The following is a 13,381-nucleotide window of genomic DNA, read 5'->3' as shown; positions in this document are numbered from 1 at the left end:
ATGTTCATCAACTCTTGTGTTGGTCTTATCTTCCAAGATTGGTTTTGAAACATTGCATTTAGAGATCAACCCTCGTGGTGATCATATTTTGTAAAAATTGATTTCGAATCATTACATCCAAAGATCAACCCTCGCGTTGGTCGTATCTTCTAAAAATTGGTTTTTAAATCATTGCTTCAAAAAATTAACCCTCATGATGATCTCTCATGAATGATCCCCTTTCAAAGATTAGCTCTCGTGATTAATCCTCTTTTCAATCAAATGATTTCCTCGTATTCTTCTCCCACTTCTTAAAAGATCCCACATGCAGGCATGATCAAACAAAATTCTTTTTCTTCTCAATCAACTCTTTCTTTTTATTATTTGTTTGTCAATTTTATCAGTCTTATCAATTTTTATTCATCTTTATTAATTTTGTCAATTTTATTGATCCTTCATTGATTTTGTTGATTTTTCTTGTCAAATTCTTATTTTCAAAAATTACCCTTTCAGGTTAAGGGATAAACCTGATGCCTCTTTCCCATGAGGTGTTCCTTTTTTCCTCCTTCTTTTCCCACTTAGGTTAAGGGATAAACCTGAATTTCCCACTCAGGTTAAGGGATAAACCTAAATTTCCCTCTCAGGTTAAGGGATAAACCTGAACCTCGGCCTATGAGGTCCTTCTTCCTTCAGGGTAAGGGATAGTCCTGAAGTCTTTTATCATCTTTCAAGCATTATCAATTCTCCTTCAAATCTTACCAATTTGTACCAGATTTTTGTCAATTCTTTATTAATTCTTATTCTTTATCAAGTTTTATCAATTTTATTGATTCTTTGTCATTCTTTATCAATTCTTTTAATCCTTTACCAACCTTTTTATCAATTCTGTCAAATTTGTCAATTTTTATTCATTTCCCTTTCAGGTCAAGGGATAAACCTGAATCATCTTCCATTTTCATCAATTTTTAAATTTTCTTTTTATCTCTTCCTTTTAAGATTCGGGTTCTGACTCGGGTCTTCCTTTTATCTTTTCTTTTTTAGGTTCTGAGTTCCGACTCGGGCTTCCCTTTGGTTCTGATTGAACCAATTGTTTTCTTTTATCTTTTATCTTTTCCTTTTAAAGATTCGGGTTCCGACTCGGGTCTTCCTTTTATCTTTTCTTTTTGAGGTTCCGAGTTCCGACTCGGGCTTTCCTTTGGTTCTGATTGGACCAATCGTTTTCTTTTATCTTTTATCCTTTCCTTTTAAAGATTCGGGTTCCGACTCGAGTCTTCTCTTTCATCTTTTCTTTCGAAGTTTCGAGTTCCGACTCGGACTTCCTTTTGAATCCAATCCTTGCATTGGAAAACAATTATTTCTTTAGAAATTTAAGTTTTCAAAACTCAATTTTCTCTTTCATCTTTTATCTTGAAAATCTGGGTTTCGACTCGGGTTTTTCCCCTTTGTATATTCCATCTCCTTGAATATCCAAATTGAGTTTTATTCTCTTTAAAATCCCTTCAATCCTGTTCAGGATAAGGGATAATCCTGAAACCATTCATAGAAGCAGCGCAACCTTCTATAATGATCCCTCCAAATCCAGTCTAACACTGGTCCTTCATCAAAAATCCTTCATAAAACCCAATTCTCACATTGGTCCTTTCAAATCCAGTTTAACACTGGCCCTTCATAAAATCAAATTCTCACATTGGTCCTTCCAAAATCCAGTCTAGCACTGGTCCTTCATCAAAAGAATCCTTCCAAATTCCAATTGTCACAAATTGGTCCTTCCAAAATTCCAGTTTTTATAACTGGTCCTTCAAAATTCCAGTTTTACGCTGGTCCTTCAAAATCCCATTTGGTCCTTCATCAAAATTCCAATGTTTACATTGGTCCTTTCAAATTCCAATTCCATGAATTGGTCCTTCCTTCAAAATTCCAATTTTACACTAGTCCTTCAAAATTCTAATGTTTATATTGGTCCTTCCAAATTACAAATTTCTTAAATTGGTCCTTCATCAAATTCCAATGTTTACATTGGTCCTTTCAAATTCTAATTCCATGAATTGGTCCTTCAAAAATCCTGTTTGGTCCTTCATCAAATTCCAATGTTTACATTGATCCTTTCAAATTCCAATTCCATGAATTGGTCCTTCAAAAATCCCGTTTGGTCCTTCATCAAATTCCAATGTTTTCATTGGTCCTTCCAAATTCCAATTCCATGAATTGGTCCTTCAAAATTCCCGTTTGGTCCTTCATCAAATTCCAATGTTTTCATTGGTCCTTCCAAATTCCAATTCCATGAATTGGTCCTTCAAAAATCTCATTTGGTCCTTCATCATATTCCAATGTTTTCATTGGTCCTTCCAAATTCCAATTCTATGAATTGATCCTTCAGAATCCCAATTGATCCTTCAAAATCCCAATGTTCACATTAGTCCTTCAAAATTTCCAATTTTCACAAATTGGTCCTTCAAGACTCCAATTTTACACTAGTCCTTCAAAATTTCAATCAGTTCTTCAAAATTTCAGTAAGTTCTTCAAAAATTCAAACAGACCTTCAAAATTCCAGTTGTACGCTGGTCCTTCAAAATCTCAATCAGTCCTTCAAAAATTCCAATGTGTATATTGGTCCTTCAAAAATTCCAATGTGTATATTGGTCCTTCAAATTTCCAAGTTTAGCACTGGTCCTTACCAAAGTCTTTTTACCAAAATCCTTTACCAAAGTCTTTTACCAAAATCTTCCTTTACCAAAATCTTCCTTTACCAAAATCTTCCTTTATCAAAATCCTTCTCAAATTCCAGTTTAGCGCTGGTCCTTTACCAAAGTCTTTTTACCAAAAAATTCCTTTACAAAATTTTACCAAGATTCTCTACCAAAATTCTTTACTTAACCTCATTTTTTAAGTTGGTCTCGTAAAACCCAGTTTTACTGATCAAGATTGCCAAAAATAAAAAATGTTCATCCCGAGGTCCTATCAAAATCTATGTTGAGTGATTATTTCACAAAAGGACTCTCGAAAACTTTGCCAATCTGCTAAAAATGTGTTGGTTCCAATATTTTACTGCATAAAAAAAATCACCTCAGATTACCTCTAGTATTCTTCTCAAAAGGGTGAAGCTTTTTATGAAAAGGAGTAAAATTCAAAATCTTCTCATTGTTGGTCAACCAAGAGGATGTAAGAAATATCCTTGGTATGATTAGCGAAAGAAATATTCAATGATGTTGAAAAGCCGGAAGCGAATCAATATTGATCGTAGCTATGGCGCATGTTTTAAGTTGATTTTTTGGCAATCAGGCAGTGAAAATATCCTGAGCGATAAAAGAATCCACAAAATCTATATCTCCTCATTCATTCATTTAAGCTTCAATCAAATATCTGCAAAAGGGATCTCTCAATTGTCATCAAGGTGAAGGCGAATTAAGCGAGTAGACCCCTGGGGCCAAAGAAGATTTGAAACATCTCCAAGATGACGGAGTTTGTGACGAATCCTTCCAGGGAACGTTCAGATCACCGCCAAGATGAAGGCGACTGCGCTGAGCCTCCCGACAAACCCTAAAAGATATTTGATTACTGCTATCATTTAAGAGATTTTTGCCAATGAGCTAATATCCCCAGTATAATTCCTGAGAAGAAAAAGAAGGATCGGAGCATCTCCAAGATGAAGGAGTTTGTGACATACCCTTCCCCGAAGAAAAAAAAAGAGAAAAGCCAGGACATCTCCACAATGAAGGATGATGTAATAAACTTCCCTTGAAACCCAAGAAAACTCAATGTCCCAAAAAGAATGCCAAAAAAGATCATTATGGAAAAAGCCTCAGGATATCAAACTGCCAAAGTTGCCAGGAATCATCTTTCCTTATGCGAAATTCTTTCATCAATGTCTTTTCACTGCTTGCTTTTATGAAATTAAGAGTATTTTTTCTCTATTCATGTCGAGGAAATGGATAACTTCCTTGAAGAAATTCAACAACTTTAAAATTTGAATCTAACTCTAGAATCCAAGGAGTTAACCTCATTTTGGAGGAAATACTCTAGGTAAAAGAGGGAATATCTTTCGCACATACGCGCACGTTTTCAAGCATTTGAATCATTTACAATTTCATCTTATTGGCAAAATTTTTTGGTTATCCAAAAAAAGAGATAAATGCTCAATATATACTTTGATACAACCTAGCATTCTTTATATTTCTCAAAGAGAGTTGCCTTATTCGGGTGAGGTATTTCTCCCAGTCCCATCATGGTATTCCCCATAAAGGAATCCATGCTTTGTATATCCATTCAAATAAAGATTATACCTGAACCTCGTCTCACGAGGTATTTTTCAAAAAATGTCCCATCCAGGTTAAGGGCTAAGCCTGTGTCTTTTAAAAAATCCTTATCTTTGTCTCAACCTCAAAACTTCTTTAAAAATCTCTCCTTTTATTATTTCGGGATCTTTATCCCAAAGTCCCATCACGATTTCCTCGTTTTCTTCTATCCAAATTATTTTCATTCTCGAGGATTTCGTTCTCTTCCCAAAACCCTTTCAGAATAAGGTACAAAACCTGAAAAAAATAAAGCTTTTTGAAGCCAATTCTTACACACCCAGTTCAGAATTTTTGACTGGGGCATTTTGAAGAAAATTTGGCGTGTCTTCTTTGCCGCTAAGCTCGGCTCGCAACCGGCTTAGCAGCAAAGAGGGGCATCTGTGAACACCCCAAATTTTCCAAAAAATCCAAAAATTTCTTCTTTGCCCCTGACCTCCGCCTTCTGAATAACCGGGTAAATTTTTAACCAAAAACTCCATTCATTCCTTGGATTCGTTAGAATTCAGACCCAAAATCTTATCTCTAACCCAGTTTTGATCCGAATCGGATCTGAACCCCTCTTTGAGAAAAATTTTGAAAAAAAACCGAATTCTCAGAAAACTCTCTTTTATAAATATCTTTGCAAAAATATCAAAAAAATATGGAAAATATAGAAAAGAAAAGAAAAAAAGTTTTGAAAATTTCCTTCTTAAAAATATCCTTTTAAAATCATTTTAAGAAAACCGTTTTAAAGGGGAGGGACCCTCTTTGTAAAAACTGGAAAATGAGAGGGCCCCATCGAAATTCCTTTTAGGGTTTTCTGAGAAACCCTCGTAAGGGGAAGGGAGGCGAGAAGGCTCCCTTTCTCTCTTTTCCCTCTCAGAAGCTCTCTCCATCGCCGCCTATCTCCAACAAACCCACCAAAACCCTCCTCCTCCGCTCATCTCCATCCGACCACCCTCCCGAACTTTCTCCTTCTCCATCTTTAAAGAGAGAAGCCCCACAGCTTCATCCATCTTCACCCCCACCACGTTCCTGATCCCCCTTCTTTTTCATTCTTTCTCACTCCTTTTCTTCTTCCTCCTCTTCTCCTTCTTCTTATTTCCTGAGTTTTGGTTCATCCGATCGAAGAAAGCCGACTACAAAGCACCTGCGTTTACAGGTGAGTAGCTCCTGTCTCTTTGATTTTTTTTTAAAAAACCCCTTCCCCTTTCATAACATCGTCTTGTTCTTCTTTTGATTTTCATTTTTTTTTCTTCCTCCTCGTAAGGAAACATGGTGGGATCGATTTGCCTATGGCAAAATCGACCCACCTACCGCTACATCAAGGGAGCCATCAGACTCCAAAACTTATTTTATTTTGTTCTTTTCAAATTTTTTTTATGTTTAAGCATTTTTGAATATTCATCGATCTAGCATTTGTTTTTGTTTTGTTTTGTTTTTTTTTTGTTTGTTATCTTGTGATCTTGATTTTTCGGTTGATATTATCGATTTGCCATTTCCTTTCCTCATTTTTCTGACTTTTTGTTCACTCTCATTTCCTGTTTATGTTCAACCTTTTGGTTTTGATGTTACCCGACGGTGTGTTCATATTTTTCTTTTTATATATATCGGCATTTAGTGTTTTATTCTTGTTGTTATTTCTCACTCTATATTCTGCTTCCAGCATTTTATCGCCTTTTATGCATATTCTCTTTAACGATGAGTCCGATGGGTCTTTTGCCCAATTGTTTCTGTATATCATTGTTTGAAAAGTGTGAGAGTTGCAGAGAGCGATCTGCTCCACAAGTGGATATGATACTTAGATCACGCAAGTGGTTATGATTCTCTACTGTTTCAGACTTGAACTAAAAAAAAAGGGGGAGTAGATATGGTTATTAGTTGAGGACCTTCAGAAGGTTCTCAAAGATCTGAAACTACCCATCCTAGATCATACGACTGTTGTGGGGTTTAAGAACGATATGATAACCAGATTGATGTGGCTATCGGGGCGTGATATCACTAAGAGTCCTAACACTTCCTTGAAAGGATGGAAACTGGCATGGATATTGGTCACAGATCAGGTGAACGTCATTCAAGGGTACCTCGTTCTCTCTGGTGATATTGGTCGTGGTCTGGGCCTGAAGGTAAGTAGCATCAGGGTTGGGGGTCATGTTTTACAAAATGACTTTGTTCTTTTGTTTAAATAACAACTTTCATCTCTTGTTAATCTCATTTTTCATTCAGCATCAATAATATACGTGAACATACATGTGAAACTTCTTTAGAACATGCCAATGGTGCTTAAAGAGCAACCTATTCTTGAATAATATTATCGTACAGTTTTCAGGGAGATGTTTAGAACAACAATGGTGTAACTATTAACCATGTATGTTTATATATTTATGTTTGTTGTGTCATGGCGTATTTTCAGTTGTGGTAGCTGTGTCTATATGAGTGCTCTTTAATCCTAAACACTAGCATTACACCAATCTGGACACATGTTTAATTCAAATGTTTCACCTTTTGCCACTTATCTTTCATCTTGGCATCATTTCTGCTCTTCTTGTATTAGTTTCAACACGTTGCTGGAGCATACCAAAAGTAACAGAAGGAGCATGTTGTAAGTGGCTTAGACAACTTTCTTTTTCAATTTCAAAGGCATCTTTTCATAGGAAGTTAGAATTGTTATGTTCTAATGTTAGCCCTCACTATTGCATCTACAGGAGTTCGTACCTTTGATATTACATGATATTACCATCAGATATTTTCTTTTCAAAAACCTTACTCTTATCCTGTAGCGTTAATTCTCATGTTTTTGGATATCTCATCAAGAATTTCTTGTAAATATTTTAGTTTATTCTAGATGATCAGCTTACACCTTGATTTCCCCTTTGATCTCTAATTTTTTGTTTGTATCTTCTCTATGATTGCTGATTTGATCTGCCTCTCTCACTTCATTTTTATCTTGTTTTCAATTTCTACCTTCTTTATCATGCACGTCTGTGTGTTCTCCTGTATATTACAGTAGATTTACACCTATTACACGTTAGCATTTTCTTTTTTTTTCTTTTTTTATTCACTATTACCATCTATACTGTGTGTGCTTTGGGTTTCACTATTTCTGCTTCATTTCTAACCTTCTGTGGCTTTTGTTGGCAATACACTGAAATTTTGTTTTATTGTTGGCAGATACACATTAACCTTTTACTATGTTTGCATCATTGTCCTATTTTGCTGATGACTTTCATACATATGCTCGGTCAGGAAGAATCATTCTTGTGATGCTTCTGAAATCACTATTGCAATCTGCCACCCCCCTCTGTCACCCTTCTTCTATACATATCAGACCTACATGTCCACCATACCACTGCTATTACTGCCTCATATGCACAAACCACTGCTACAACCTCACGTCACAGATCGCCATTAATCTGCAGCATTGGAGCCATTTGTGCCGACCAATGATGGGTCCTTCGACAATCTACAGGAAATTTATGAGGCATTAAGAACACTCTCAGGTTCTTGACATAGAACCAAATGTCAAAATAAAGCAGTCCTCCTGTCATTTTTTATTTTTCCTTTTGTCAGGATGTCTTAACCCATCATCTGCTAGGACAGGTAAGTTTTTATGCTATTAAAATCAATATTATTTTATTATGTCAAAATCACCAACACCTATATATTTCACAGCATTTACCTTCAGTGATGCTTGCATATTTTTTTTACATTGTATTATGAGTGTATCTATATCTACTTTCACCAAACATCTACATATTTGTAGTGATGCATACACACTCCACTTACGACATCCACCCTAATAGTTTTCTTCACTACAATACTTGTGCCCACCGTACATACTTTACTAGCCATGTTCCACCTTTTCACATTTATGCATGTATCACCACTTGTCACTCATGTCTATAGGCATATACACCTCTCTAATCTCACTTGCCTGTAGTGTGCCTGTAAATAACACTATTCATGTCACAGCACCTGCACAAACACGTAGGTATAACTTAGCTTCCATGGCACCTATCCTTTCCCCATTATCCTGCGGCAAAAGTCACTGTTCATCACTGCTTCTACTACACAATAATTCATTGCCACCAGTTGTGGCTTCAGCATAACAGTATATCCATTTTTTTGATCTTATATTCATTCACTAAACTCCTGTTGTGATCTCATATTTTCGCTATATCAGTCATGGTTAATGGTGATCCCTAACTGCTTAGCCTTAGCTATTAATAAGTGTCAATTGTAAGTGGGGTGACTTAGTCGGTTTAAAAAATTAGTGCATTTTAGGTGTTTAACATTAGTTCTTTGTAAATCCTTCACACTAGTGTTTAACATTGAGTGTAGTAACATCTTTATGTGATTGATAAGTAATTATGTGTGTGTTCAATAGTAATCATATGGTCGTTAGTATAATCAGTCTAGGCTGTGTTAGTGTGTTGGTTGTTATTATATGCATTAATAGCTAGAGCACGTGGGCATCTAAGTAGTGAGCAAATTTTGTTAGTAGCCTGGGTTAGCACAGTGTGAGTTGGCAGGTTGTAATAGCTTTTCTTAGCAGTTTTCGTAGTATGTTTTATCAATTCATTGCTGCGCACCGATTGAATGGGCTGTAGCAGGGAATGAGTAATAGCAGCAAATGAACCTATGTTAATACCGAATATCGGGATTTAGGTTGTGTTAATATCTCAGCAGCGAATGTGTAAAGATCGGGTGAATTATATTGTGTGGTTAGCAATGGTTGCTTACATGCATTAACAGTTTCTGTGAGCTAGCGGGTTGGTTATCATATATTGCATTATTTGGAGAGGAATGTCATATGGTTAGTCCATGTTAAAAAGTGTATGTACATACAGTCAGCATTGTGTGGGTGCATTAACAGTTAGGGCATGGTTAGCAATGACCAAATGTGTTAGGCGGTGTGTTACAATTACTATTTCACATTCGAGTTTTTTTTTTTGCTTAAGTCTTATGATTAAGTCTAACCGCTTCTTACATCTGATTTTTACTATGTCTTTGCTTATTGTTGAGTAGTGACTCCCAGTGCCTTCTGCTGTCATTAATTGTTGTCTTCCCTGGTAAGTATTTTTTTTTTTTTTTTTTGCTTTAGCAGTTCAACATTTTTTTTTTTAGTATATACTAGCATCGGTTTTAGCATGTGTTTTCATTTACCTGGTATGTTTCAACACTGCCATATGTGTCATAACATACACTAGGTCAAATACATCACATATATGTACCCATTTCCTCATCAGCATTCAGATATCATCACCCCTCACTATCTACTACCAACCTCCACCCCCTTTACAGTAAGCTCTAGCAGTAGGTCATCACCTCCACATTTGCCATTTGAATGTTATACAACACCATCACATGCATTATCGAATTCATCATATAGTATAACAACCATATCCTGTAGTCCAGCTTCACCAGGCTACAACGTTACCTCATTGGGCTACCATTTTAGGCTCAATTGTACCCTCAATGTTGCAAAATACAGCATTCCTCTTTCGGTCAATACTCACTTGTATACCATATCCATACCTGCAGATTAAACTAGTCATTTGTAGATTAGTTAGGCATAGACATTTTTTTTAGCTGTATAACATATAGTAGTTTATATTCACCCTTTTCACAGCCACCTGCTGTATCATATCTACAGCCCTATGACTTCTAGTACAATAAGCTGAGGTTCTTAGCAAATGTCTGGATTACGAGGCAGCCGGAATGATGTTGATAATCCATGTATGAAATGGAGCAAAATTCTGCTCCCCTTTGCCAGTAAGATTAAAGTCAGCATAGTCATATTTTTGTCGTGTAAATTACCAAACTGAAAAGGTAATGTCTAGAGTCTTGCACATGTAGCCCAAACATCCATTTTCAGCATATTACACACGCATCTTTAGATGTGCATTTCTTTATCTAATTCATTTCAATACATGTGTTTTCTCATTCATGATATGTTAAAATTTCATTAATTCAGAGCATAGATATAACATTCTATCATCCTGCATCTTAAATACAATAGGATGTTTCCATTATATATACATATATTCTCTTGCTTGTGCTAACTCTGCCTTTTGCAGGAAATACATAAAAAATGCAATTCTCTTTTCAGCTTAGAAATTCTTTATTCAATAATGTGATAGTTAGATGATCATGAGAAACTTCACATTTCTAGTTTTTTTTAAATTAAAGCATGTAAAATATCAAAAATTCTTGTTTCATCTTATTTCTTCCCTTATTGCAAAAACTCACAAAATGGCAACACGAATGGCACGTGCACCATTTCGTAAGAGGTAATTGATACTAAGTTGATGATCCACATCAATGGCCATAGTCAGGGTGTGGACAAAACTTAGCATTTTTACCTTTTACAAAATAACACTAGATTCGTTTTCAAAATTCATCATATTTTCCTTAAATATCTTCTTCTTTTATCAGAATTTAACTTAAAATTAATTCAAAATATATACCAATGGCCATAGTCAGGGTATATTGAGAATTAATTTCATTTCAAATTCTATAAAAGCACTAAATGTATTTTATTCTTCACCTGAATTTAAATATAGATTATTATATAATACATTCAATGACCATAGTCAGGGATGTATTATATCTTCAATCTTATTTTAATTCATTTCAAAAATAAGATAGCCTTTCAAAATCCAATTTCAAAAATTTAAATTCATTCATCATTTAGGATAGAATTGCATCATATTTTTTTTTTTTTTTTTAAAATCTTTTTCATAAATCCAAGTATTTCTTTCTTTCATTTCTTAGTTCGAAACCTATTCATAAATTCAAAATTCTCAAAAAGATTCAAGAATTCAATTTCAAGGTCCCATTTGACTTTGAAACTTCAGAATCATCTTGTATTTCAAATTCCAAATTTTATCTCAATTTCAAAGTACAATTTAACTTTGAAATGCATCTGTATATTCAAGATTCAATTTCTAAAATTCCTTTTCCCAAATTCAAATCAGACTTAGAAATTCTTGATTCATCTTCTGAATTTAACTCCAAATCCATTTTAGGATCCAGGATTCAACACTCATATTGGATCTCAGACTTCAGATCCAATTCCTCTTCAGGATCCAGACCCCAGTTTCACTTTGGATCTTAGACTTCAGATCCAATTTCCTTATAGGATCCAGAACCAATTTCACTTTGGATTTTAGACTTCGGATCCAATTTTCCATTTTAGGATCCAGAACCCAATTCTACATTTGGTTCTCAGATTTCAGATCCAAATCCATCTTAGGATCCAGAGTCCAACTCTACATTGGATCTCAGACTTCAGTTCCAAATCCATCTTAGGATCTAGAATCCAAAATCCACTTTGGATCTCAGACTTTAGATCCAAAATCCATCTTAGGATCCATAACCCAAATCTATATCGGATCTCAGATTTCAGATTTTAAATCCAATTTTCAAATCCAAATTCCATTCCCAATTCTAGATTTCAAATCCAAGTCCATTTCCAGATCTCATTTGAATTCCCTAATTCATTTCTATTTCTTTAATACATTTGATTTTCTCAGATCCATTCTAAGATTCAAGTTCAATATCACTTCAAAATTTCATCTTCTTCTCTTAAATCCATGATTAAATTCAAAGTCCATTTCTGACTTTGAAATTTCATTTCCTTCATTTCAAAGCGTTAGATCATTCTTTCTCCAAGTCAAGATTTATTCTTCCCAACTCTGATCTACTTCAAAAACTTGAAACTTCTCTGATCTATCTCAAGTTCTAAGTTAGATTCCATCATTTCTTCACTCCTTTACCAAGTTCATCTCAGAAAAACTTGGAAATCTTCAAAAACGTGTTTTTCAAAATAGCATACATCTTTGCATTGCACAAGCATGATTCTTTGTGCATTTAGATTTAGAATGAATTCTTAGATAATATTTAGGCAAAGCAAAAGGCATAGATTCGATCCTTAGGTTGATTACCCCTGGTAAAGGCGCCAGGAACGGTCGAACCTCGTACCGACGAGCGAATCCCGTCTCTCCATTTTCCCGTAATATCTTCAAAACGGAGGCGAGTTATTTTCTAAATATTTTTAAATCAAGGTCAAGTGAGACCGCGCAAAAGAATTCATCTTCACTTTTTCTTTCTTTCCTTTCTCTTCTCTTTCTCTTTTCTTTCTTTTATTCTTCTCCTTTCAAAAAGGAGGAAAATAGAGGTTGGAAAAGGAAAAGAGAAGGAAGAGAGAGAAACAACGAAAGAGGAAAACTTTTGCGATGATCACATGAAGTTAACAAAACCCATAGCAAAAACCACAATTCTCTGTGTCGCCGCTTCTCACCCCCGCATTCCTCTCTTCTTCAAGAAAGGATCCCTCTTTCTTCTTCCCCTCTTTCTTCTTCCCCTCTTCTTCGTTTCGCCCTCCTCATCAGCGTCTGCCGATCGGTCATCTCAACAACCGGAGGAGTCCCGTAATGGAACAACATTCTTTTCCTACATCCTTCAAAAACCCTGCAACATCAAGAGAAAGGAGATCACATAGGGCATCATACGACTAACCATATTCCTCTGCAAAACCAGATTCTCCGTAAAATCACATAATCGGTGAAAAGATCCATCAGGAAAACAAGAGGTTTCCCCTTCTCAGTCGGCTACGGTAAGCCCCTTTTTCTTTCTAATTTCTAATATTTATATTTTTATATTTTTTTTTCTGTTCGTTGGCCCATTAAGAGCACTCATCGTGGTACTGCTTTGCTTATAGCAATGTCAGACCCCCAATGTGTAAAATCAAGCGGAACAAGTCATGTTACGACATTCTCTTCGGGTTTTACAATTTATTCCTCGATGTACATTATTTAGATTTGATGCATTTCTTTTATGAATTTTGGTATGTATTATTCCTCCTTTTTCTTTGAGATTTGCTTCTTATAATACCATTTAATAACCATATCAACAATGTCAATCGAATCTCATCAGATCTCTTGGCATTCTGCTTTAGATTGCCATCCGATCCGACATCTGTGTATTTGTTCATTAAAAATCGTTGGGCATTTGCTTGTCAAAATAGGCCATTCGTGTTATATATTGCATTCCTGTTTAAAATCATTGCATCATGCATTAGATCAGTTCTATTCCAGCATCTGTGTATTCTAGTTGCATCCTTTCAC

Source organism: Nuphar pumila, chromosome 15 (assembly GCF_984573655.1).
Source record: "Nuphar pumila chromosome 15, dmNupPumi1.hap1.1, whole genome shotgun sequence".
Classification (NCBI taxonomy): domain Eukaryota; kingdom Viridiplantae; phylum Streptophyta; class Magnoliopsida; order Nymphaeales; family Nymphaeaceae; genus Nuphar; species Nuphar pumila.
Note: the sequence above shows the minus strand (reverse complement) of the source record.